The sequence below is a fragment of the Pseudorca crassidens genome, chromosome 18, assembly GCF_039906515.1.
Source record: "Pseudorca crassidens isolate mPseCra1 chromosome 18, mPseCra1.hap1, whole genome shotgun sequence".
In the NCBI taxonomy this organism is placed as follows: Eukaryota; Metazoa; Chordata; class Mammalia; order Artiodactyla; family Delphinidae; genus Pseudorca; species Pseudorca crassidens.
Window position 1 is genome coordinate 62779078 of NC_090313.1, and position 26609 is coordinate 62805686.

The 26609-nt window shown below is 33.7% G+C and overlaps 2 long non-coding RNA genes across 5 annotated transcripts in view; one reads left to right on the forward strand and one right to left on the reverse strand.

The window, feature by feature from the left end:
* LOC137210911 (uncharacterized) overlaps positions 1-26609 on the reverse strand; it is a 146941-nt gene that overhangs the window by 81847 nt on the left and 38485 nt on the right. For all 3 annotated transcript variants that reach the window (XR_010936789.1, XR_010936788.1, XR_010936787.1), the window contains exons 2-4: positions 19765-19859; positions 12378-12443; positions 406-487 (exon numbers count right to left, since the gene is read on the reverse strand). This is a non-coding gene — a long non-coding RNA (uncharacterized lncRNA). The remainder of the gene's footprint in view (positions 1-405; positions 488-12377; positions 12444-19764; positions 19860-26609) is intronic.
* Positions 26420-26609, forward strand: part of LOC137210912 (uncharacterized) — a 34192-nt gene continuing 34002 nt past the window's right edge. For both annotated transcript variants that reach the window (XR_010936791.1, XR_010936790.1), the window contains exon 1: positions 26420-26558. This is a non-coding gene — a long non-coding RNA (uncharacterized lncRNA). The remainder of the gene's footprint in view (positions 26559-26609) is intronic.

The window sequence follows — 26609 nt, forward strand, 5'->3', positions numbered from 1 at the left end:
ACTTTACTCCAAGGTTTTGTTTTTTTAAACACACATTAGCACCTAAAGATACAAAAAAAAATTTCTTTCAGGAAAAGAGAGGGTAAATACATTAAAAAACCCATGTTTAAAGATTCTAACATTAACATAGTATGCATAATTAGTTATTTCTTGGAAGCTTTTGAGTAACATAATAAAACTTATTCCTACATTGAAAATTTAAGGAAAAGCCTATTATGTGCGAAGCACCTTGCTATAGGTTAGGAACACAAAGTTGTATAATATGAGAAAAATAAAAGCATTTTTTTCTGTGTCAACTTAATAAGTAAATACAATTAAATATTTAATCAAACTTTTGAATGTATTAAATATATGAAGTTATTTTTTCCTTTTATAAACAGTGAATTCATAAAATTTGGTCTTTACCTTGGTAAAAGCATAATTTACAAACAGCATTTAATTCCTTGCAGTACACCATTCAAATGACATCTTCATCAAGTAGGTAAGACTTCATGTCAAGGGAAAAATAAGAAATGACATACAAGAGCTAAGTTTCAATAAACTTAAGCTAGCAAAACGCAAATATACTTTTAAAGGAAAAAAATCAGAAGTCATGTGAAATATTTTAATACTAAATACAGTAAAAATATACAGAAGGCCTAAAACAAACCAATTTTCTCTTAATTTGTTAAAAAAATCCAAATATTATTTTACCCTCAACATTTATCTATTAGAATAGTTATTGTTAGACTTGGATATCACTTTATATAGGAAGTAATTCTAAAATATGAACCTTGGAAAAATGAGTTAATTTTGTACCCAGAGATGAGAAATAAAACAGGAACCCTGTGGCTCTTGATCTTCCTAGTCTCTTCCTGTCCCCACTCTTCACCAGGTAAGGAATTTTACTCCTAAACAGTTTCCACATACTCAGATGTTGGAATGAAATTTCTTCTCTCTCTAGAAGATACCAGAAAACTACCACCACTGTAGCTCAAGCTTCGACAACCTCTTTTATCGCAGTTTTCTTACCACTAAAATGGCTATGCTAAAGCTACACTACTTCTATTACAGAATAAGGGGATGTGCACTGAAATTTGCCCCTCCCTTCTAATATCTAATTGTTTATAAAAAGCATAACTGTCCTATATCCCACATTAATTTTTTGTGAATATTTTCCCATTAAAAGTATATGTAGCTAATCTTTTCTTTTTTTTGGCCTGCCGCTAGGCTTGTGGGACCTTAGTTCCCCAACGAGGGGTTGAACCCGGCCCTTCGGCAGTGAGAGTGTGAAGTCCTAACCACTGGACTGCCAGGAAATTCCCATGCAGCTAATTTTCTATTTGAGCAACCAGTTTCATATCTTACTCTATTATTGTCTCAAGTTTCGGCACAGTTTTTAGTATGTAACCAAAATAAATGTTTGTAATGACTTGAGAAACACATATCTGTATTTATCAATTATATTAAGGAACTGTCCTTTTAGGCTAACCTCCCTGCTCGAACAGACAAAACTGTGAACAGATTTTCAAATATACATAATTTATATATGCACATTTTTCATTTAAAAATATTTTATTGAACATCTACTATGTTCCAGGTACCGTCCCAGTTGTTATGTGTGTCGGTATACTGGTGTACCGAACAGACATAATCCCTTCTCAAGAAAGAATCTAAAATCATTTAAATTATAAGACACAAAAACATAAAGCAAATAATTGTTCAAGACTGCGTATTTTTCTTTGCCCATGCAAAGCAGACATATACATTAAATGATTATTCTAAAATCAAATGGGTTATTTCAATTCGTATCTTTTTTTTTTGCAAAATCTATATGTATCTCTCTATATACATATTCGGCAGTGAAAGTGCAGTCCTAACCACTGGACTGCCAGGGAGTTCCCCTAAATCTATAAATTTTAAACTAAGCCAAGTGTGCCAAACTTGAAAGAAATAAGTGTGAATACTGCAAAATACAAATAGTTTTATAAATCTTTAAAAAAACCTTCACAGTGAATGTCTTCACTTATTATTGTTTTATTTTTAAAAATTGTGGTTAAATATACGTAATATAAATTCTACCATTTTAAAGTGCATAGTTCTGTGGTATTAAGTCCATTTACTTTGTTGTGCAACCATCGCCACCACCCATTTCCAGAACCTTTTCATCTATATCAACTGAAATTGTACCCACTAAATACTAACTGCCCACTCCCCCAATCACCTCAGCCCCTGGAAACCACAATTCTACTTTTGAGTTTGCCTATTCTAGGTACTTCATGTAAATGGAATCATACAGTATTTGTCATTTTGTGTCTGACTTTTTTAACTTAGCCTAACTTTTTCGAGGTTCAACCACGTTGTTCCATATATCAGACTTCCTTCTTATGGCTGGGTAGTCATTCAATTGTGTATATTACTACATTTTATTTGTCCACTAATCTATAGACATTTGTTTTGTTTGATCTTTTGGTTATTATGATAACTGCTGCTATGAACATTTTTATAACTATCTATGTGAGTCCTGATTTCAATTCTTTTGGGTATATACCCCATTAGGCATCACTGGATCATACAGTAATTCTAATTTTTTGAGGACCTGCCATACTGTTTTCCAGTGGTTGTACAATTTTACACCTCCATCAGCAGTGTACAAAACTTCCAATTTTTCTACATCCTTGTCAAGACATATCTCTTTTTTTGATAATGGCCATCTTAATGTGAGTGAAGTACTATCTCGCTGTGGTTTTGATATTCATTTTCCTAATGATTAGTGACATTGAGCATCTTTTCTTGTATTTATTGGCCATGCGTATATCTTCTCTGGAGAAATGTCTATTCAAGTCTTTTGCTCACTTTTTAACTTAGGTTTTCTTTTTTTTTGTTACAGGAGTTCTTGATATATTCTGGATATTAATCCCTTATCGGATACATGACTTGCAAATATTTTCTAGGTTGCCTTTTCACTCTATTAGCGTCCTTTGATGCACAGAAGTTTTAAATTTTGATAAAGTCCAATTTATCTTTTGCATAGGCCTGTGCTTTTGGTGTCATATCCAAGAAATCATTGCCAAGTCCAATGTCATGAAGCTTTCCCCCTATGTTTTCTTCTAAGAGTTTTATTGTTTTAGTTCTAACATTTAGGTCTTTGATCCATTTTAATTTTTGTATATGGTGTGAGGTAAGTGTCCAACTTTTCTTTTGGATATCCAGTTTTGCCAAGACCATTTGTTGAAAAGACTGCCCTTTTCGCATTTAATTGTCTTGGCACATTTGTTGAAAATCATTTGAACATATATATGCAAGGGGCCTGGGGCACCTCATTTATTTTCTTGGGCCTCCAGTTTATTCCAATTGGTCTATATGTCTGTCTTTATGGCAGTACCATACTGCTTGATTACTACAGGTTTATATTAAGTTTTGAAATCAGGAATTGTGAGAGCTTCAACATTGTTCTTCTTCTTCAAGATTGTTTTGGCTATCTGGTGTCCCTTGAGATTCCATATGAATTTTAGGATGTAATTTTTCTCTTTCTGCAAAGAATGTCATTGAGATTTTGATACAGATGGCACTGAATCTGTAGACCACTTTGGGTAGTATTTCATCTTAATACTCCCAATATATGAACATGGGATGTCTTTCCATTTACTTGTGTCTTCTTTATTTCTTTTAGCAATGTTATATAGTTGGCAGTATACAAAAGTCTTTCACCATTGTGGTTAATATTATTCCTAGGCATTTTATTCTTTTTGATGCTATTGTAAATGGAACTGTTTTCTTAATTTCCTTTTTGGGTTATTCACTGTTAATGCACAGAAATCCAACTGATTTTTTGTTTTGTTTCGTTTTGTTGTTTTTGAGGTACGCGGGCCTCTCACTGTTGTGGTCCCTCCCGTTGCAGAGCACAGGCTCCGGACGCGCAGGCTCAGCGGCCATGGCTCACGGGCCCAGCCGCTCCGCGGCATGTGGGATCTTCCCGGACCAGGGCACGAACCCGTGTCCCCTGCACCGGCAGGCGGACTCTCAACCACTGCGCCACCAGGGAAGCCCCTCCAACTGATTTTTCAATGCTGATTTTGCTTATTAGTTACAACAGGGTTTTGTGTGTGTGTGTGTGTGTGTGTGTGTGTGTAATCAAGGTTTTTCTACATGTAAGATCATGTCATCTGTGAACAGAAATAATTTTACTTTATAAATCTTTTATACCTAAAATCGGTTCACAGCTGTCTGGCAATCTTGGCCCAATCATTCATTCTTCTAGAAAAACATCAGACAGGTGTCTCTTCTCTCTTCAAACTTCCAATATCTCCCTTTCATCTTCACTTTCACTCAAAAACCAGAAGCTATGAGAAGAGAATTTCTGCCAGTTTCCACCACACCTATCTACATACATGTATCTGTCCCCATATAACTCTTTCTTTGAATTATGGATGAACAATCACTGTTCATAAGACCAATCCCTTCCCTTTTATACTAGATTTTATCCTCTCTTGCTTACTTAAGGATATTCCTGTAACACTCTCCCCTACATCTTTAATTTTTCTCTCTATTGGATCATTCCTATCAGCAAACATGTTATAATTTCTCTCATCTTAATTTCATCCCTTACAGATTATTACTTTGTGATAATATTGCAATTTTATCACTGATGTTTTAATAAACGCTCAGAGAAAATTTTTTTCCTATTTTTATTTCTATTTTTAACTGAGACAAAAATCATAGCTTTCGATATGAAACCTGATAAATTTAAAATATTAGAAAACATTTATTTCCACATGCCAGAAAAATATGGAAATTCTTTATTTAAATGTATAATAAAGTGAAAGATTCCAGTGGAGCAATTCCAGAAATAGGGAAGGTACATCTCTCTTTACCTGTGTTCAACAGCAACAATAATCTCTCGAGCTGGTAAGCTTTGATTTTTCCTTTCCATTTATAATAATCTTCTACTTTGGGGTGCCAAAATAGGTTTTATATTATGCCTTCAGGAAGGGGTTATTTTAAACTCAAAATTTCTTTAATCTATAAACAGTTTCCATTGTCACATGATATGAAAATATTTATGCTACTTTGTTGTTTACACATATCCTTTATGTGTTACTAAATTACTTTAGATTTTTCAAATACTTAATTTTACTTTTAATCTGGTATTAACACAATTTATAATAGTAATTACTTTCTTCAAGTATGCTTCAAATTATGCACATAAACCTCTAAGGAGCTGGCTATATATAGCCCCTGGGCCACAGAGTGACTATCCTTGCTCAGGACAGTGGAATACTACACAAGTGGTATGATATATAGATATTATACCTGGAGAAAATAAAATTCACAGAAGACAGATTAAAACTTGCTTTTCTTTTACTTCTGATTTTTGGATACAAATGCTTAAAAACAAGGATTTTATTAACAAGATACATTTAAAATTCAGTGTTGAGAACAGGCTTGAAATAATATTCAGATATAATCCAGAAAGCCTGTTTTATAATCCAAAAAAACCTAGTTTTTCAGTTTAAGTGAATATAAATTTGTATTGTTGCTACATTCCCTTGATTTTTTTCTGATGAAGAAATTAATGAATGATTACTTAAAAACTGTGTGAAGTGGATTTCAATCTATATAATTTACTCCAGAAAAGTCAGGAGATATATATATGTATTTACACAACATATATATATACATATATATATATATATATGGTACAATATATAGAGTTATATATATGTTATCATTTTATTATTAGATATGTTATCATTTTATTAGATTTCCTAACAATAGTTTCCTTATATACAAAGTTAAACTACTTACAAGCTAAACATTTATATTGAGTTTTAAATTTTTGATGACTTTACTCCCTAGATATGAATAAATTATAAATATACCATAATGTCAGCAAAGAAATGCAATATAAAAAGTTTAATGAGAACATAAATAAATATGCTGTTTATCTTAACTTTTTTTCTTAGACACATTCTTCTTTTGCATTCAAATTATGGATACTTACTCATTGCTATTCTCTCTTTACAATTTTTATGCTGTGTCAATCATTCCTTGTATTCAGTTGGTCAGTAAAACCAACTGACCCTTTCTTTGAGATCGCAATTCATCAATTTCTTTGCCATTCTTAATGTCATACCTTAAAATCACGTCTAAGTACCTGATAACTAAAATTGCATTTCAGCTTGACTTCCCATCTTTAGTCAATTAATAAACTTCCTGAAACTCATATATTCAAGAATATATCTGTGGTTTCCCAAGTGGAGTGTGTACTTCTCTGCCTAGTATCAAGGTCTATATAATCAGGACCTAACCAGTATTTTCTATTTCTCTCCAATGAAAACACTCTACAATTCAAGTTAAAAGATATCTTTTAAATGCCTTATGTGGACCTTTTTGAAATAATCAGAAATTTTAACAGGAACTAGATATTATTACAGTAAGGGATTATTATTAATTTTGTTAGTGTGTTCAAAGTATGGTGGCTATATATTTAAGGGAAAAGGGTCCCTATAAGTTAGAGAAGTACATGAACTATTTGTGAGTGGACAAAAGACTGATCAAGCCTGATGCTACTGTGGCCACCAGGTGAGTAGCAAGTGGAACAAACACAATTACTCATCATTTGAGTGTGACTATCCTCTCCCATTGAGTGATTTTTCAAGGCTCCCGCAAGAACTGAGATGCTTATAATAAATTGTTTTTCAGTTCCTTCCTCCCCTAAGCTGTATATTCCTACCCCATCTTTGAATCTTCACTAAACCTACTGCTGGAGGCTAAAATATTCACTAACGCCTTTTCCACTTATGCCTACTTTTAAGGACAATTTAAGTCTATCTTCTCTGGTGGATTCTTACTTCAACCTTTCTGAAGGTTACTAATACTGAACTGTCCATTCACAGTAAGTTTTGAATACAGACTATTATTCCCAGGATTTAGTACTGTGCTGAGCAGATAACTGGTTTCATTATTTCATACCTATCCTCCTTTCAAACTGGACTATGTGGCAATGCTTCCAATGGTATGGACCATGCCATTTCTCCACTCCTACATCTCAGTCCACTGGAAACCTCATAGTGCCTACATCCTTTAATCTCTCCTTCCAAGTTTGCTGGCTAAAACAAGAGCCACCTTCAACAAGTAGATATGGAAAGAGCCCTGATGACTAGATGCAAAACCAAAAAAAAAAGCTATTAAAAAAATCAGAAAATAAGAAGTTCTAGACATGTCTCCTAAGCTCTTAAATCATCCTGACTGCAGTGGAATTCACTGGTCAATTTCTGCATTTTTAACTTTATCAATGAAATGAATAGTAGAAATAATTTATTGAGGCAGCAATTACATAGAGCAGTGAATTTGAAGGCAGAAGACCCAAGATGAAATCCTGGCTCTGTCCCTTAGGAATCAAGATCTTGGATAAATTACTTCAGTACACAGAGCCTCAGTTTCCTCTTTGTAAAATGGGCCTATTAACATCTACTTCACGAAACTGCAGTTAAGACAGCACAATCTTAAACTTTTATGAGCACATATAGTAGTGAACAAGTATTCAACAAATACCTGCTGAATCTAAATTTATAGGATTTGAAACACACCTCAGACAAACTTAGGGTTTTGGCGGACTGTGATTCAATATAAACCAACAGTACTGATGACAAAGAGAAAGTGGAATCAGGATGCATTAATAGAAGTATCTTATTCATAAGAGACATACTGTGTTTTGTACCTCAAAACACATTGAGTATACTGGGTTCAGTTCTATATACAATATTTTAAAAGGAATACTGACAAAATGTAGCAGATCCAAAGTGAAATACCCAGGATACTAATGGTCTAGAATTCATATTGTGAGAACCAGTGGAAGGACTTGGGTATGTTTAGCTTAGAGAAAAGATACAAAAACTATTTTTAGAAGATAAATCTAGGGCCAAAAATTAAGTTGTATGCTAAACTGAAACCTGCTCTTTTACAAGAATTTTATTTTCTATGAGTTATTAATGACATAAATACAATTTATAACACTAAGGAAAAAGTCTATTTATTATGGTTCTAATTTTAATATTCTGAGGGCTAAAATAAAATGAATACAGATCAGTTTAAAAATTGACTTTTGGGCTTCCCTGGTGGCGCAGTTGTTGAGAGTCCGCCTGCCGATGCAGGGGACACGGGTTCGTGCCCCGGTCCGGGAGGATCCCACATGCCGCGGAGCGGCTAGGCCCGTGAGCCATGGCCACTGGGCCTGCGTGTCCGGAGCCTGTGCTCCGCAACGGGAGAGGCCACAACAGTGAAAGGCCCGCGTACCGCAAAAAAGAAAAAAAAAAAAAATTGACTTTTAGGAAAATTCAATGTATTTTACTAAGCTGTCTTGTTAAGGATTTGGAGGACAAACTGCCAATTTTAAGTTCTGACTATAGGGCACCAAATTCCAGAGGCATAAGAAACAGCTTGTAGAGCCAAATTAAGGAAAACAAAACTGAAAAAAATTTTAATAAACTTACTGGATATAACAGGAAGAGTGAAACTGACAGTCTAGGCAAAAAGTCAGGTATGACTGCTGACAAGTAGATACATGTTTAAGTCAATCTGCATTCAATTTATTCCTGTTTTTACAGGGAGATAATTTTGAAGACTCAAATTTCAGACAAATAGGCAAAGGGCAAGACTGCAGACAGTAGTCTGGGATGTTACCTACTGTACTTATGCTTAGAACTTGAAATCCCTATCATACTAGAGTTCATTATATTTGTATATTCATTTCCTATTTAAATCAAGGCCTGTGCTATTAAATTCTGACTTGTTTTCATTTCCTAAGAAAATATCCAAAGTAAGTTCACAAATAATAAGTTTTCTATTATCCTTCTTTGAATCACCCATCTTGAACTGAGAAGTTGTTCAGGGTGGGAAAACAGCGAATTCATTCCCTTTCTATAGTTTTGGCATTAAAATTCAAATTTTATAGCTATAATTCTTGTGAGATCAGAAACACAGCACTGCCATAAACATTAAAGCTCAAATTTAACTCGTTCTCTTAAACATACATGTGTCAAATATATAAAATTTTGAGGACAGGAACACCTGGCATTTGATTAAGCATTGTTTACTTCTCAAAAATAGCTGTTATTTGAACAATGACTGAAAAATGGCTGTTGCATATTGTCAACTTTCTCTATGTTCACGAACTGTAAAACAATATACAGCTTTAAGAGCTTAGATATGATATGTTTACTAAATTAATATCAATTGATGATGTTATTAAGTTTGCAAATCCTTCCTTACCACCAAATGCTGACAGTACCTAGCATCCTTATAAAATTTTCTGCTTTGGATTATAACACTCTTTACTAATCCAAGTGCCAAAAAAGCAATTTGTTTTTTTCTCTTTTGGCACACGTCTTTCTCTCAGAAACATTCACATTATAAAATTATTCAAGATAATTAAAATTTCCCCATGAATGGCATAGGTAGACACTAATTTACACCAGTAAATTTCCATCACAAATAAATTAAAAATAGGAGAAATTTCAGCTACATCTAGGGACTCATAAAAAAAGCATTACATTTTCATTGAAAACACAACAGATTTTATATCATTTGCCATATTGACTGCTTACTGCCCTACTGATTACAACATTCTGGTTTTATTTCCAGTACTTTCAGTCAATCCTACATTTACACTATTTATAATTCAAGAACTGACAATATTTTCTATAATGGTATAATTACATGCCATTGCTATTCTATGGCTAACTTGATAACTTGATTTCTAAAAACGATAACCAGTCCTATGTGAGAAATAGTTGTCATTTCTGTTCACTAGCTTATCTCTTGGACAGCAGGCAAATTTAATAAGTCTCCTGAATTACAAGGTAATTTATCTCCATCACTTTTGTTTACAGGACTACTAACATTGACAGCATTGAATAGTGAATTTTCTGCTTTATCTTTTGTTTCCTATTTACAAAGTCAATCGCTTAAAATTTTTGTTATTGTAGATTAAAGAGACAGAAGCAATGATATTAAGTGCTGACAATGAACCTAAAGATGTTATTTTATTTAGCACCAAATGATACATTAATTTATTTTAAATTCACATAACAGAAATATATAAAAATCAAAAAACATAGCTCAAAAAAGAAAAAGTAGGAAGAAGTGTGACTATTTCTAAATGTTTTATGTTAAGCAACAAAAGTTTAAGAGCTTAAAATTGAAAAACAAATTTGAAAAATATTTCATCTCTACTCAATTTGTAAAAATGAATCAAAAACACTATCATTATTTAATTTTTACAGTATCAAACATATGGAACACTAATACTCCACAATTTCTGGAACATCCATATTCCACAAGTGAATAGTTAAAAAAAAATCCCTCTCTTAAAAAAACAATGGGGACTTCCCTGGTGGTCCAGTGGTAAAAGAATCCATCTTCCAATGCAGGGGGCGCAGGTTCGATCCCTGGTCGGGGAACTAAGATCCCACATGCCGTGGGGCAACTAAGCCCGTGTGCCACAACTACTGAGCTTGCGGGTCTCAACTAGAGAGCCTGTGTGCCGCAAAACTACAGAGCCCACATACTCTGGAGCCTGAGTGCCACAACTAAAGAGAAAACCCGCACACCACAACTAGAGAGAAGCCCACGCGCCATAACGAAGAGCCCATGCATCGCAATGAAAGATCCCGCATGCCTCAACGAAGATCCTGTGTGCCGCAACTAAGACCCGACACAGCCAAATAAACAAACAAATAAATAAATATTAAAAAAAGAAACAATAGTGTAAAATAAACATAAAAGAGAGAAAGACGGAATACACACACAATCATGAAGAATCAATGACCACTGTCACTATGTGCCTATTCTTCTGGGTATTGTTTAATTGGAAACAACGCTATTCTAGTATCTAAGATTAAAAGTAACTCCAGGCATATTACATAGAAGAGACAAGAGTAAGCATTTCGACTATGAAATACCACAAATGACCTATTTTAAAAGATGCTGGAGAGTATCCAAGCAAGGCTGCTTGCTTAGAAATTTATAAAGGAGATGAAATGAGCTTAAGAATGTGATGTTATCTGTACTTATAAATCTGTTGGAAATTAATGATACCTATTTCTTTTTGAAAAGTGGACTGCCCTCCAGTCTACAGTAAGACTGCAATACCAACTGAAAAGATTTCTTTTTCTGAGATTTAAGTTGAAGAAAAGCTGAGCTGGCTTCCAAGGGACCAATTAAGAAAGCCAAGCCTGGATTATATAGGATTCTTTGGGGATTTGCAAATGTTTCCATTCTAGTTTTCCAGCAACAAAAATATAAAGGGAAAAAATTATAAAAAGAAGTGATCAGTGGCATTTGGTTACTATTCTTCAAACTGGCTCATTACTACAAATTTTCAATATTTAATTGATTCACACCCTAAAAACTACTTAATTGAGCTCAATGGCTGATCTATGATCATAAAGTCACTCCTTGACACATACACATTATTTAATAATAATACACATTATTACTGGGTCACTAATGCAATGGTATGAGGTAATGTAAGAGAAGCACCTGAAGCACTAGTTTTCATTTAAACAGGGCCATCCCTCAATATCAAGAACAGAAACAGTAGCAGTTGAGTTTCTTTTATTTAGAGATGTAAATTAGCTGAAGGAATACATGGAAATGAATCTTTTTGGTAACTGATTTTAGGGTCTCAAATTTAGGGAAATAAGTATCTTGTGTATTTACCATAACCTTGTTTTTGACAGTTTTTCTAGGGGTATGATATTAATTTCAGCTAACCTATTAGAATTATTCCCTTAGCATTTACAAGTTTCTCAAAAGTAAAATGAATCAGGGTAAAAATGTTTCTTATTCTAAGAGGTGTGCATGTGTATATATAAAAGGAAGGAAAAGGGATTGCCTTCCTGTTTTTCCCACCTCTTGAAGTTTAACAGCTAAATTTTAAGCACGTCACAAAGAAGTCAGAAGTGTAATCTAGTAAAATGTAAAAACAGATAAATGAAAAAAACTATTTCTCCAGTGGAGAGGACACTTCCACTTTATAAAACCATAAAATAACTGTCAATAAACCTGAATAATGATGATAATAAAAAAGACCACTACTTATTTATAAATTCCTTTGAAGGAAAAGGGTTTAAAATTATGATTCTCAGATTTAGAGATGATACAGCCTGGCTGTAAAATCCTTTCCAAAACAGAAAACTTACCCAAGGCAATGACATTATTTTTGCTCTAAAATGGACTAAATTAACATCAAACTTCAATGTGTTGGGGGTCAGGGGAGGTTAGAAAGTTGTCATTCTAGGATGGTAGAAAAAAAATTCAGAAATAAAGCAAAATATGACACCAAACAGTAACTTTTTACAGCAATGGCAGGGGGACTGTGAGTTAATACTTACAAGGTAAGAATTGCAGGGCTAAGTAGGGGGCTTGTTTTATATGGTCTTCATTTTGTTGTTATTCACCTAGGAAAAAATAAGAGGGAAGACTTAAAAAATTTGATCACATTATATACGTTAGAAAATTTTCAACTGAGGTTGACAATCATTGTTTTTTGATCCTTATATAGCACTGAACAATCACAGATTAGAAATACCTAGCAGCAGCATTTATATATTTCAGTACAGAGTACTATCATTAATTTTTTAAATTCACTTTTCTATTACTATCACCCTCTTGAAGTTTAAAAGTCAAATATGTGAGTGTTACTAAAACTCACACTTCAATATCTAACTTGGAGCACACTGAGGCTTCTGGAAGACATCATATAATTGCAGATATTTTAAGATAAATTCAGTTTCATACCTCAACATTGACCAATCTCTTTCTCTTTGTCTCACACACATACACACGAAATCTACAAATCCATATACTGCCCAATTCCAAGAATTCTACTGTAATACAATATAAATACAAAGCTTAGGTTGGAGCTTAAAATGCATGTAGAAATTTCTGAAAACAGTATGCTATGATCTATGGCCAAAATAAAAGAAAACACAGTCATGAAATTGCCTGAATTAAAGAGCAAACGAAAGAGTAGTGATAAAAAAAAGAGAAACTATTTCCATGGTTGTCCTTTCCTTATAAGAGTAGGGAGGATTAAAAGCCAGTATGCAAAGGAAGGAAACAGTATGGCTCATCTTCAAAAATAAAAGAATTTATTTAAAATTTAAAAATATCCTAGCAACGTAAGTTGGTTAGAATGTTTGATTTCTGTGGGCCATGACTGTAAGTTGTAGTTTGTACACCAACTAACAGTTAAGCACTTACTACAAGACATAGCAATAGAATAAATCCAATCCACGCCCTTAATGGAGTATTCCAAGTGTATATCTTATTGTAGAATATCTTCACCAAAAAGGACAGTACATTTTTAAAACTTATTTGAAAAATAAATATTTCAAATCCACAGAAAAAATCAAGAGAATAGTAAAATGAATCCCCACATCCTACCCCTGGCCCTCCAATGCAGCTGTATTGAATTCTAATATTCTGTCATATTTTGCTTTTATTTATTTACCTTTTTTTTTTTTAAAGAAAAAAAGACTACACATATAGTTGAGTTCCTTTTGTACCATACCTTGGATCCCATTCCCCTCTCTCCTAAGACATAATTACAATCCTGAATTTGGTATTTAATTCCTATGCATCTTTTTACACTATTATTACAAATTCAAGTATTTAAAACAATATATATCATTGCTTTCAAGCTTCATATAATGTTATCATACTGTATCTAATCTTTTGCAACTTTTTTTGTTTGCTGAAGACATTCATCTGTGATGATACACATAGCTCTCATTTTAATAGCTGTATAATAAACATTTTTTATCACATGACTATGTCCCATATTTGCCATTCTCCTGTTACTTAACATTTATATTGCTTTCAATTTTTTGTCATTCTCCTGTTACTTAACATTTACATTGCTTTCAATTTTTTCCCATTAAAAGTAAAAATAAATAAGACTTTACTACAAATGTGTTAGTTTATCTAAAACATCTAGGAATGGAATTGCTGAGTTAAAGCCTAGGTATATCTTCAACTTTAGTAGGATGTTGCCACATGCTCTCACAAGCAGCATATGAAAAGTTCTCCTTTCTGTATTTTCTCCAATACATATTTAGAAGTACATTTAAGATAAATAGCTACTATCTAACTGAAAATTTAAAAAATTCTTAAGTGATCAACTCCCTCTGTTTTCATCAAGTACAGGTTAAATAGAGGTATACTAAATGTTCCAAACAAATACTTAAAATTTGGTCCAAGGTACTTGAACAAAAATAAGCTCTCATAATATAGGTTTTCTTCATATGACTGAAGAAATAGCAAGACTTAATCTAGAGCTACTGTGTTAGAAATGATAAGATTCATAATTAGTTACTGAGCTTAGAGGAAAAAAAAAAAGCAGAAAATGTAAATGGTTTATTAGTGTGAAGAATTCTTCCCCAATTCATTCTGGGCAGTGTTCTCACATGTGGTGCTTCTAAAAAAAAAAACTCACTTAGTGTTTATAAAAAACACAAATTCCTAAGTCCAGCTCCAGAGATTCTGATTCAGCACATCTGGAAAAATGCTTTACTCTAGGTTATTCTGGTACAGGTGGTCCACAGATACTTTACACAGTAATTAGTAGTAAAAACAAGGTATTTTCAATATAAAGCATTATGTAACTCACTTTTTTGGTTAACAGTAGGTAACAGTAATTAATATGTTATCTGTTAAATTACATCAACATATTAATGAAAACACACTGTAGTATTAGGGGGAAAAAACCCATACCAACCAACCAACCAACAAAACACCCCATGGTTACCTTTTTAAAAGAATGCTATTGTAAATGTTGGACTTTAAGATGGGGCATTAGGCTTACACACTAAAAACACCATTTGTAGTTTTCCACCAAGAATGCTACAAATGAAATCAGAATTGTAACAGAAATCCAATATTTACTTCCCTTTAACTACAACATATTGGAATTTGGATACAAAAGAGGAGAAAAATATACAGATAGTATTTAGGTTATGCACATCTGTGCAAATTCAAATCATTAAAAATCAAAAACACTCTGTTATACTATTTGAAATTACAGAGTCCTATTTCCAAAAGATTTAGAATAATCTGAACTTTCCATATACAAAGTTCAGATGTAAGACATTATTTTAATAGTGAGAAAAAGTAAAGACTTATGTACTTTCACCTGCAGCCTGCTTTGTCTTTATACACAACACCAAGTAGTACAGGGTGTTGTTCTTTTTAGTTACAGTGAAATGAACAAAAATTTGGCCTTGTTTAGACTGGGTTATAAAATAAAGATAATATGGGGCTTAGCATATGGTCCCAAAGTGAAAGAAACACTCTTATGTGGCCATAGTCAACTTTTCTTTCCTCAAGTGTACTACCTAACTTGTGTTATCAGCAACTAACTATTAATAATTTATTCTAGGCTACCAAAGCATGAAACATACCATAAATACTTTCAGAATCAAGTCAGTTTTCCATTCAAACAGATGGAATTAACCGAATAAAAATTAAATGAACTAAAACCAGAGTAAATAGTAAAAAACAGTAAAAGTCTAAGAACTATAAGCATCTACTGTTCTCTTTAAGCTGCTTTGGGAATAAAATACCTTTTTGTCAAAGAATGTATTCATTATACTATATATGGATTACACTGACAGTTTGGCCTCTCTCACTTGGTCTGTAAAAGCTGGTGGGTGCAGGCTCTATTGGCCACCATTACTGCATATTGATGCTATTCTGTACAATAGCTGACAAGCAGCAGCAATCTCTCAGACCCTGCTCCCAACTGTAAAGAGCAAGAACAAGGGCTGTGGTGATACTTGTTTATTCACTGTTGCTTCCACTGAAGCAGCAAGCTGAGAAAAGCATATGCAACTAACACAGAGAGGAAAAAACTGGCTCAGCTCAACCTACCTAGTAAGTCTGCTTTTCTCATTACATGATAAAATTAGTTAAGAAGGAATTTTTTCTTTAAAAAGTGGGATGGAGAGAGAAGAAAAGACAAAATTGATGTTTTGATTAGAAATGGAACCTGTAATGTATCTAAGGAAAAAAATTAATGACACATGTAATGACACTTCAGCTCCTAGTTTAGATCTAACTGCTCAATTATCAAAATTCTCAGAAGAGTTTTAACCAGGTTCAGGGTGAATTCATAAAGACTATCTTCCCTAGCCATTCTTCTGGAAAATAAGAAAGCATCTAAACTTTAATCAAGAAATGAAATTATATTATGCTTAATAAAGAGCTCCAGTCTCCCAGGTTCCACATATCTAATCACCAATATATGTTTGACATCAGACACTATTAGCAAATAAGTAAGATTTTAGCCCATAAAGTTTTTACAAAAATTCCAGCTATTAAAAAAAATTTCCACATGTAGTTAAGCTACTATGAATGTGTAATACAAAGCTAAAAACTTAGTCAGTACATATCAATTGATGACTAACAGAAATAGAAATATTTGTTCTGTCAAATTATCTTTAAACTTAAATGATTCTATTTACGGACTTATAACTTTAAATTTAAAAGAAATTCTTATTCTTTAACATTTAAGTATTTTTGATTCTGAAAAATATTTAAAAAGTCAGAAAAATTAGGAAATCTGTAAATTATTTTTTAAATGCAAGAATAGGCTAATAAACTTAAATAGCTAGTCAAGAAGGCTAGGTTTAAGATAAATAAAAGTATAAAATATAGTAATATTTACAATTCAGATAATATTTTGTTAAAAACCCCCAATCTTTAATTTTTATCAAAATTGAAAAAGTCATTTTTCTGCTTAGCAGCAGCTTAATAACAAACAATGTTAATAATAAAAATTAAAAAAAAAAATCTGAGGATCACAGGATAACAAAATTACTAAATATATTTGTTTATTATGAAAGCTATCCAATAAAAAAGTTACAGCAAATATCAAAGAAAGATTTTTAAAAATTAAGACATTTACAAACAGTAATAAATTAATAAACGAATAACCAGTCAATTAATCAGTCTCAGCAACTACATTTGAATCAGGCTGCATGTTTCTCTTCCAAGTGACTCTAACCATGAAAATAGGAAAGTAAAACTAAGCCAAATCACATATGTTAATGAAATATCAAAAGTGTGGTTTGTGGTGCTGAGAACTGAAGTTCTACTTCAAAATGATATTAAATAAAAAAACTAAGTCCTGACATTAATTAAATATTGCCTTTTGAAAATGCTTATCTGACAATACAATTCTGATGCATTACGTCTTATCTGAAGAAAACTGAAACATTAAGGATCTATTTGCTAGTCAGAAAAAGAAAACATAAAATACACACATGTACAAAACTGCCTCAAATAAACATTTAAAATTTTTTCATTAAGAAATTGTATCTACTCTTTAATGAATCCTCAGTAACACCATAAAACCTCAAAGAAAATTTTTATAGCTGACAAACTGTTTAAAATATAAGTTGTCCTTATATACTAGCATTATACATCAATGACAAATATGAATAATTTCAAGTCCCCTCATACATAGATATGTTAAATTACCTCTATTCTAGTTTATCCAAATATTCTTCTCCCCCTAAGGATAACTATTTCAATAAAACTAGAACACTGACAGTATAACTGTATTTTGGGAACAATTAAGAATTTTCCTGAAAATAAACATCATTTAACCCTGAAAATGCACTTATCCAAAAATATAAATATTGCACAAATAAGATAGAAATCTATCACTGTAAAAAATATAACACAATAAATCCTTTCCCCCAAATTCTGTTATAATGAACTACATGTAAGGCTTAGTTAGATAGTCAGGTTTTTAAATTAAAAACAGTCAAAATCCTTACAAAATGTCCTTTAAGGGACAGCCAATCACATGTAGCAGTAAAAGCCCTTATTAACCTGTCTCCTAAAATAACACATACTACTAATTAGGTTAAAGTTTCTTACTCTGTAAGAACTGACCAAATAGAAGAAAACTTAATATCTACACCAACTCTTTTAGATGTTAAATTATTTACTAAGCTAAAAATTTGGAAGTTTATAAGCTATCTATGGGACAATTTCATGATGCTAAATACTTGTGTCTAAATAATAAGTTTTGACAACTTCAGAGATCACAAATCATAAACTCTCTAAATCAGGAACAACTCTAATTTATATCTTTTCCACAATATAAATTCAAAAGCTGTCTCTCTTTCCCCATTTAACTCATTAAGGCTGTGTATAAAGATATCTGAATTGAAAGTGATAAACTGAACCTGGATTTTTCCCTCCCCCAGATACCCAGAAATTGGATTTTTCACTTTTCACCTCAATGTTCTCTAACCTAGAAAACACTGGTTAAGTTAAAGGGCAAAAACTGTATTCATTTTCATCCTATCCAAACTAAGCTGCTTTTTTATAACATTCTCAAATCAAAGTTATGAAGACTTTCTATACCTTGTATTTATCTCAAACAAGCACCTTACAGTATAATGACACCAATATCTGAACTCCACCCTTACATCAAACTGATTTCTATTAAATTTTAACATTTTACTTAACCTTAACTGTCAACGGATTCACATTCCTGGATCACCTAATATCTAATAAAACAGAAATATCTGATTTTTAAAGTATTTTGATATGTATCTCAATGTTCAAACACATTCTTAAACACACATCTGAGAATTTACTTAAAAATTTTTTTAACATTCTTTAAAGATAAAGGCAGTTCTATGTCCATGGTGATAAATACACTTCACTCTTAAAGACTAAGATTACACTCTTCTTATGAAAACAAACCTTTGTGATTTCCTATATCTTAAGTATATAAAGTAAATATTTTTAGGTGAAAATAAATTTAAAGAAAAAATTATATTATTTTTTAGTAAACCTCACTTTATTTAGCAAATAGTGTTTTAAAAAACATATTATGGTTAGTGTTTCATGTAATTTATACTTTACTAATCAAAACTTAACCAATACTTAGTAATACTGTTCAATGAATTTTCACTATACCAGATTACAATTTAGAAAACAGCCAAAATTTTTATCAGCTAAGTATCTGAAAACTTCAACTAAAACTATAAATTTTATTTCAAAGCAAATAAACATGCTGGAAAAGTGGTTCTGTGATAAAGTATTTTGGAGGTAAAGACCAAAGTCACTGGAAGTTCTGGAATTCTACAGTTTATTTTTAAAGAGTTTGCAACTTTTGATATGAACAATTTAAATATTTTACTCAGAGTACCTATGAGTAAGATGCTAGCTTCTGCTTAAGAAAGTGGGTTTTTCAGTTTCAACCAAATTGCCACTTCTGGTTAGGACAGTCCTTGGAATACTTTAAATTCTCTTAAAATATTCTCATTAATCTTATCTGATTTTGTAGGGTCTATCTACCACTATACCTGCCAAAGAGCGAAACACCAAATTCCTTTTGATTTAAACCTTCCATTTTATAATATGAAAAATCCACTATTTAAGACTTTTACATATAACACTGTAATAACAACCTTAAGAAAAAAAAAGAAAGATCATTATATATACACTTATTTTTAGAATAAATAAATTCATTTGGAGTTGGACCTAATACAAGATGATAAGAACATCAATTATATGGAAAAAACCTGAAGTTTTAATAAATCAAGAGAACTCAACTGTGGCCACTTCACTGGATGATTTCTGTCTATTAGTAAATATTGATTTTAGCTCACCAAAATGTTCTGGCTTTACCAATTGTCTAGCTCAATTATATTGCAAAGATATAAAATTGTATGCTTTTAAAATTCATTAGTATACCTTAACCTCCTATCATGTTCCAATGCATTATGTGAATGTTCAATCAAAGAAGTTAGGTTATTCTCCAGAATTGGCTCTCTCCTAAAGGTCAAAACCTGCAATAAAAATGTCATGTATTATAGCATGAAGACACTCAACAGATTTCCGCCTCCTGCAGTTTCACAGTGGATCCCTGAACACAGAAGTAAGATCTTCAAAACGACCCCAATCTTGCCTATATTCAAAGAAACCCTAACTTGAAAATAATGTTTTAAAAATAGAAATATCTTGATTAGAAACACCTGTGATATGCTTTATCATCTGAAGCCTCTTCAAACAAATCAGATTAATATGTTTCTGCTTTCATTTCTCTTTAGAGCATTCATTTTGAAAGCAGTGTAGATGAGTGTGTGTGTTTATGTAAGTAGTTATAAGAGGACTGGTAAAGGGGACTCCATAAGGAAAACAGAAATATAGTTTGTGTCTCTAAAACTCATAAAATCCACAGTTTAAGAAGTTACTCAAAGTGATAGAGACAAATTTTTAAATACCTTTCTCCCCAAATTATCGTATGTTTTAATGGTGACAGAAATTACCATCATTTTCAACTTCAGTCTTTTCCCAAGCCTGAGTGAATAATAATACTGATATTTCCAAACGTTTTAAGACATTACAGTCTAACAGAACAAAACTTAGAAATTACTTTTAAAACAAATTAAAATATTTGTAAGTAATAAATGGATGAGTATCGGGCCACTGGCTTTTTTAATGTGTCCAAGTAGAGGTGGTGTAACTAAATGTATGTAAGGGTGTTTTCATTTGTTTCACCTGAATCTTAATAATTTAGTGGCAATCAACTATACAAAAATATTAAATTGTTAAATTACCACAGGTTTATAATGTACTATATGTGAACCACAACGCTCTGAGCTTTCCATTTTTATTTAAAATAAAATAACCCTTTATTCCTCTGCAGCCAAATATCTGATTGTTTAATAACAAAAAACACACATATATAACTCACAAACACTAACCCTGAAACCATGACATTTAAAAAATTAGAATAATTGTACATAGTCTTCCTCAAAAGATATAGACAGTTTTCTATATGTGAGCATACAGTAAAGGAAGATATCTTAATTTTAAAAAATCACAGGATAATAGAAGAAACCAATATGTACTCCATTGCAAGTGCTGTTTTTAAATAGTAGGGAAACAAAAAATACTAGATAATAAAGAACAAAAGAGGTTCAGATAGAAGACAAATATTAAATCAAATGTGTATGATAAAAAAGATGTTAAGAAAACCTTGAAATATTAAAATTCAAATCTCAAATCTATTACAAAATACAGCTTTTTACACTCAGAACCCACGACAAGTCTTTCCAGTGCAAAGATTCTTCAGTGAGATATGACAGGATCAAACAAAAGTATATTTAACTTCTCATAATTTGATAAAAAATATTAAGAATATAATTCATATATATATTTAATACTTTTATATATTTCCAATACTTTAAACTTGTCTTTCTAAAAGAAAGATCCTTTAAAGTATCTTTAAGACAGGCAAAGGAAAAAAAAAAGGCAAGAGAAAATCATTTCCCTACCAGAAAGCAATATTTCTAGGAAGGCTCTACAGTCATTTGTTCATGCAAATAATCAGAAAAATATATAAACACATATTAGTAATGTGACATTCTACAACTGATGTTACTCCTATAATATTAAGACAATCGAGACTTTAAAGTTCTACTACTGTCACTTGTAAAAATTAAATGCAAAAGTGGCTTAATCTCATTTTCGACACTTATTTCAAAGAAAGTGGTAGTTTATTACTGATTTCCTTAAGAGATTTGGAGCTACCAAATTTCAGCAAGTCATAGTTTGAATTCTAATTACATGCCAAAATTAGTTGCCTGGCACACAATGTTTCTAAGTTTTCTGAATTAAAACAAAACAAAACAAAACAACATGTAGAGTAATACTCTGACAATTCTTTCTAAGATGTGTTTTCTAGTTATAATCAGACCAGTAATCTGTTTCTTCTAAAAAAGGGTTAAAAAGAAATCAGTGAAGATTATTAAGCTTCATTAAACAAAAGGAAAAAAAGACAAGAGCCAATTTTAGCCCAGTAATATTTTAAAATAAGAGAGACAAATTTTTATAGAATAAAATTTCAAAATCGTGTGTAAATTTATACTCTGATGTTTTTAATTGGAGAAAGCTTATGTATCCTGTAGAAGAAATCTCTAATACAGTCGCTGGGCATTTTTTTTTTCTTTTTGTAAACCAAATCAACCGACTAATATTTCTGGATTGAAGTTATTTAGTGACATTCTGAACAGTTACTACATACTAATAAGTAAGCAGAGATAAAAATATATGTCTCCACAAAACAAAAAATAAACAAAAATGTAGCACACAAAGCATGATGAAACAAGGGATCCAGAATATGAAAGGTATTGAAATTTTCATCCTTAGCTCTAGATAAACATGAAAAGTGATTATTAATCTGATTAGGAAAAAAGCAGTGTTACATACAAACACCTGAGGCTACATTTTGTAAATGTACAACTAAGACAACTTAACAGCATTAAAACAAAGTCTAAAACCGCACTTTTATAAAAGAGTATGAAGGGCAAACAAATGAAAATCAATGCTATCAGGAAGACTGATACCTTACCTTCTCTAGTTCCCTCTCCCCCACAAAATGTAAACATAGCTTTGAAAAGAGCTGAGCTACGGTAGCAACACCTTTCTCCACCATTGTTTTCCTGTGGTAATACAAGACTTTTCTAGCCCTTACAATAGAAAATAAATTAGAATTATCCATTTCTGCAGAGAAATATGGATAATATACATAATATAATAATATACATCTGCTGGAACTCATACCTACACGCCCACAAGTCTAAAACCAAAATCTTCCTCTTATCTAGCACCACATAAAAGGGAAAATATTTTGAACGCTTGTGGATTTTATTTAGGTGCTAGTGTGTTCTCAAGCTTTAGTGTAGTATTTTAAATAAAGGAACCCCTTCACTTCTTTTCAAAATGGCTTATTAAACAAAACAGTCCTTCACCTATCACCTCCCAAAACAAACGAAAAAAACCCATAAACCAAAACACTAAAAAAGTATGGTTAAATTTAACCAGCCTGGTGGAATTTAAAGCCTTTCCCCATCCTACCCTCAAAACTCTCCAAGTCACATAATAATTTGAATGAAAATTAAAACACAAAAACCAAAACAGTGAAAAAGCAAAACCCACCGGTTCTGGTATCTTAGGTAAAATTACATTTAAAATAGAAATAGGGTCTTCTACAGTTTCATTAAAGCAAATTTTATAGAGAGGATAATTAGCATCTCTTATGAAATTTTCATGAGATGACTCAAAATAAACAGCTTTGAAAAAAAGCAATGAACATAGGTTGTGTCATTCCAATTCTTGTTTTGAAGGCAATACAAAATAGTATGACTTATAAACTCAGCTATTCCCCTTATTAATATAAATTATATTCATAGCTCTACAGAGATTTATAAAAGTCGTAGGATCTTTTCATTTGAATATTTTCTCACAATGCACATCTGACCTAATGTGAGAATACAAACTCTAAGTTTCAAAATTTCAATTACTATTAATAAAAGGATATAAATTTCTATTAAAAAACCTTTAAAAAACCATCTATGGCTATCTTGTTTATCAGTGAGCTTACCGATGTTCTTTGAAAACCACACCCGCCTTTTATCAAGATGCAACTAAACGGAATGACAAGCTTGGTAATAAAAAGAAATATATTGACGGTTGTCTCAAGCAACATTAAACAACTGAAAACTAACCAAATAAAACACAACACACCCACACTGTTCTATGCAATATATTTCTTCATAATGAATTTATAAATGAAATCATACACACGCACCTGTGCTACTTACCTGTTGTATTGTCTAAATTAAGCAACATAAATTTATTGCAAATAAGGTTTTAAGTCCATTGCAATGGCTGAAATAGCAAAACCTATATATTTTAAATTATATGTGAAAAGTTTAAGAAATGTATCCAATTTTTGTGGAAAATGTGGAATGTGCTCATTCTTAACATTAAGAAAATTGAAGTTTCTTTTCATGGAAATAAAAGAAACAATTCTCCCATAATCTGCATCTAACTAATACATGTAGGTTAAGATGAAAAAATTCTGTCAGAGGAATAAAAAAATCCTAAACTCAGTTTTTAACCAATAGAGAACAGGGGCAAATATATAAAAGTCTTGTAATTTCAGCCAGCAGAATTACAATTTTGCGAAAATCGTCTTCTCTAGGATTTTCTTTTAATATACATTTCAAAATCACTCGAAAATTCTTTATGGAAGAAAAAATACTAAACACCAGCTTTTTTTTTTTTAAACTCCCCGTCTTAATGTTTCATAACGTGGTTTTCTAAATGTATAATTTTTTGGAAAGCCGAGAATTATAATCTAGTGTTTAACATTCAAACCCCCCAGTCCCGCTTCCTTCCAGCCAATCAGGGGGTAACAAGTTCGGTGTTTTGGGAGCTCCGTTAGACACAATTTGAAAAACATCACTTTGCGCTCTCCTACTCTCTTCGGGGAAAGATTCTAAGTGAGGGCGGGTGCCCCAATCTTTACAGAAATAAGAAATCAATCAATCGTTACATCAATTCCAGACGGAAAAACTTTAGGCAGGCGGTCCTAAAAAGTCTGTGACTGAAAGCCTTATCCCTCTTTTCGAACAACTGAATAGCTGCTGCAAAAATCATCTCCTGCATATTCGCAACTCAGAGTCGCGCGCCCCATACGCAATACATCACACCAGCAAAGGGTTAATCTAGGGTGCCTTCAGCGCAGAAAGGGATTCATGATCCGGTACATCTTTAATGAGGAATTTTACAAAAGCCATTATCTAACTATAAAGTATTACTTAAAGTTAAAGGCGTCACTGGCTCAAATCATTCAAGAGTTGTCGAGTAAAAACTGGTAGAAACTACGAGAAAAAAAAAATCACTAAAGGGAAAGACAAATAGCCCTTTCCCCTCCGCGTCAAAGCCAAGAGAGCTCCCAAGAAAAGGTGGGGATTGCAAAATTACCGTTAAGTTCTTCGGGTAAAGACTTTTCGGGAGGAAAACATTAATACAGTTTCAAAGATTGCCTTTTTCCTTGCGACACGTTTCAAAGACTGGAGAAAGAAAAAGTCTTCTCAGAAAAGTGCGACTCTGAGAAGGAAATCGCAAGGTCGAAGCCCCATCTTTCATCTCACCCAAGAACACACCCCCGCCCCCCCCCCCAAGAAAGGACGACACCGTGAGAGCAAATGACAAAAAATCCCGAGCAAAAAGCGAAAGTCCAGCATCTTTCCTAGGAGCCCGCTAAAACCTCAAAAGCCTGCCCCCGCCCCATCTTGTCCAAATTGGAAAAGCCAGACTCGGTCAGTGCTACCCCTGCCGAGACCCAGGCGCGCAGAGCAGGAGGGCGGCGTGGAGAAACCCACATTGCTAGGGCATCTCATGCTTTGGCATCAAAGACGACAATATAAACGACTGGGTCCCGCGGAGGGTACTATCCGCACGTCGGCCGGGAGGCACCCGCTACTCCGGGTCCTCAATTTTCCGCCGACCTTAAGTTTCTTGTCACGGGAAGACAGCCGCAGCGGGCCGGGAAAACTGCCATAAAAGACTGCTCGGTTCGGCAATGGGGGAGGGGGCGCTCGTCCCCCTCCTACTGTCAAGGAGCCTCTGCCTGCCGAGCCCCGCCGCGCCCCGTCTCCGGCCCCGGGCGGGGGGTCCTGCTGACAGATCCGCTGGGCGGCGGCCGCTCAGCCGCAGCGCGTCCGCGTCCCGCTCAAACTGCAACTCCCCTCCCCCCACACCCCCGACTCTCCGCGCTCCCGCCACATTCTGCCCGCCGCCGCCTACTCAGACACCCAATTACCCCCAACCCTACCTCCTCGCATTTTTGGCGATTAAAATGAAGGCGGACCCAGTTCCCACTCCCTGCACCCCCCCCACCGCCTGCCGGTCCCACCACTGCTACCTCCCGAGTCCCGCTCTGCTACTTCTTCAGGCTCTTACCGGCTGCGCCAACCCTGGCGAAGCTCCGCCAAGTGCCCTTTGCTCGAAGTAATTTTTGGCGATTTTTTTAGTAATTTTTCGGCTGAGTCCTAGTGGCGATACGCTCTCCGACAGGTTATCCCGTCTCTCCCGCTAGATTGATGAGATCAGGCATCACTCGAAAATGGCGCCGAAAGCGCTGAGGCTCCTCATTCAAATTCGTTAGAGCCAACCCCGCCGCCCCGGGGCATGCCGGGAACGCGGGCTGCCTCCACAGCTGTCAATACCGCCTCCTAACCTCCGTACTCTAGCTTTCCCGACACTTCTGCTCATGCGCAAACTCCTACCCCAACCCCCCCCACGCCTTGAACATGCGCAGAATCATCGAGTGTTCACCGTTCTGCCTTCGCTCACTCAGTCGCAGCCCTTCTCTTTTCTTGCGCGTGCGTGCAGCTCCTATGCTCAGCCTAAGAGGTAGAGGGGCCGTGCGGAGTGTGGGCCCGAGAGTCCGTAGATGACGTATCAGTCGATAGGCATTTATTCTACCGTTCAAGGAAAACAAATAAGGGTGCAGCTTAGGCGAAAAGAAAAACATCTTATTGCCAGTGTCTAAACTCCAACGGAATGTGTCTGAGACCGTGTGTATGGATACACGTGTACTTGAATCAACCCCGCCTGTGTGTACAGCTCTTGCTGTTAAGTCAACGCTTTACCGGAGCTATCGCACTTAAGCCTCAGAACAACTTTATGAGGTAGGTACTATTATCATTCTCCGCTTGCAGACCAGGAAACGAAGGCTCAGA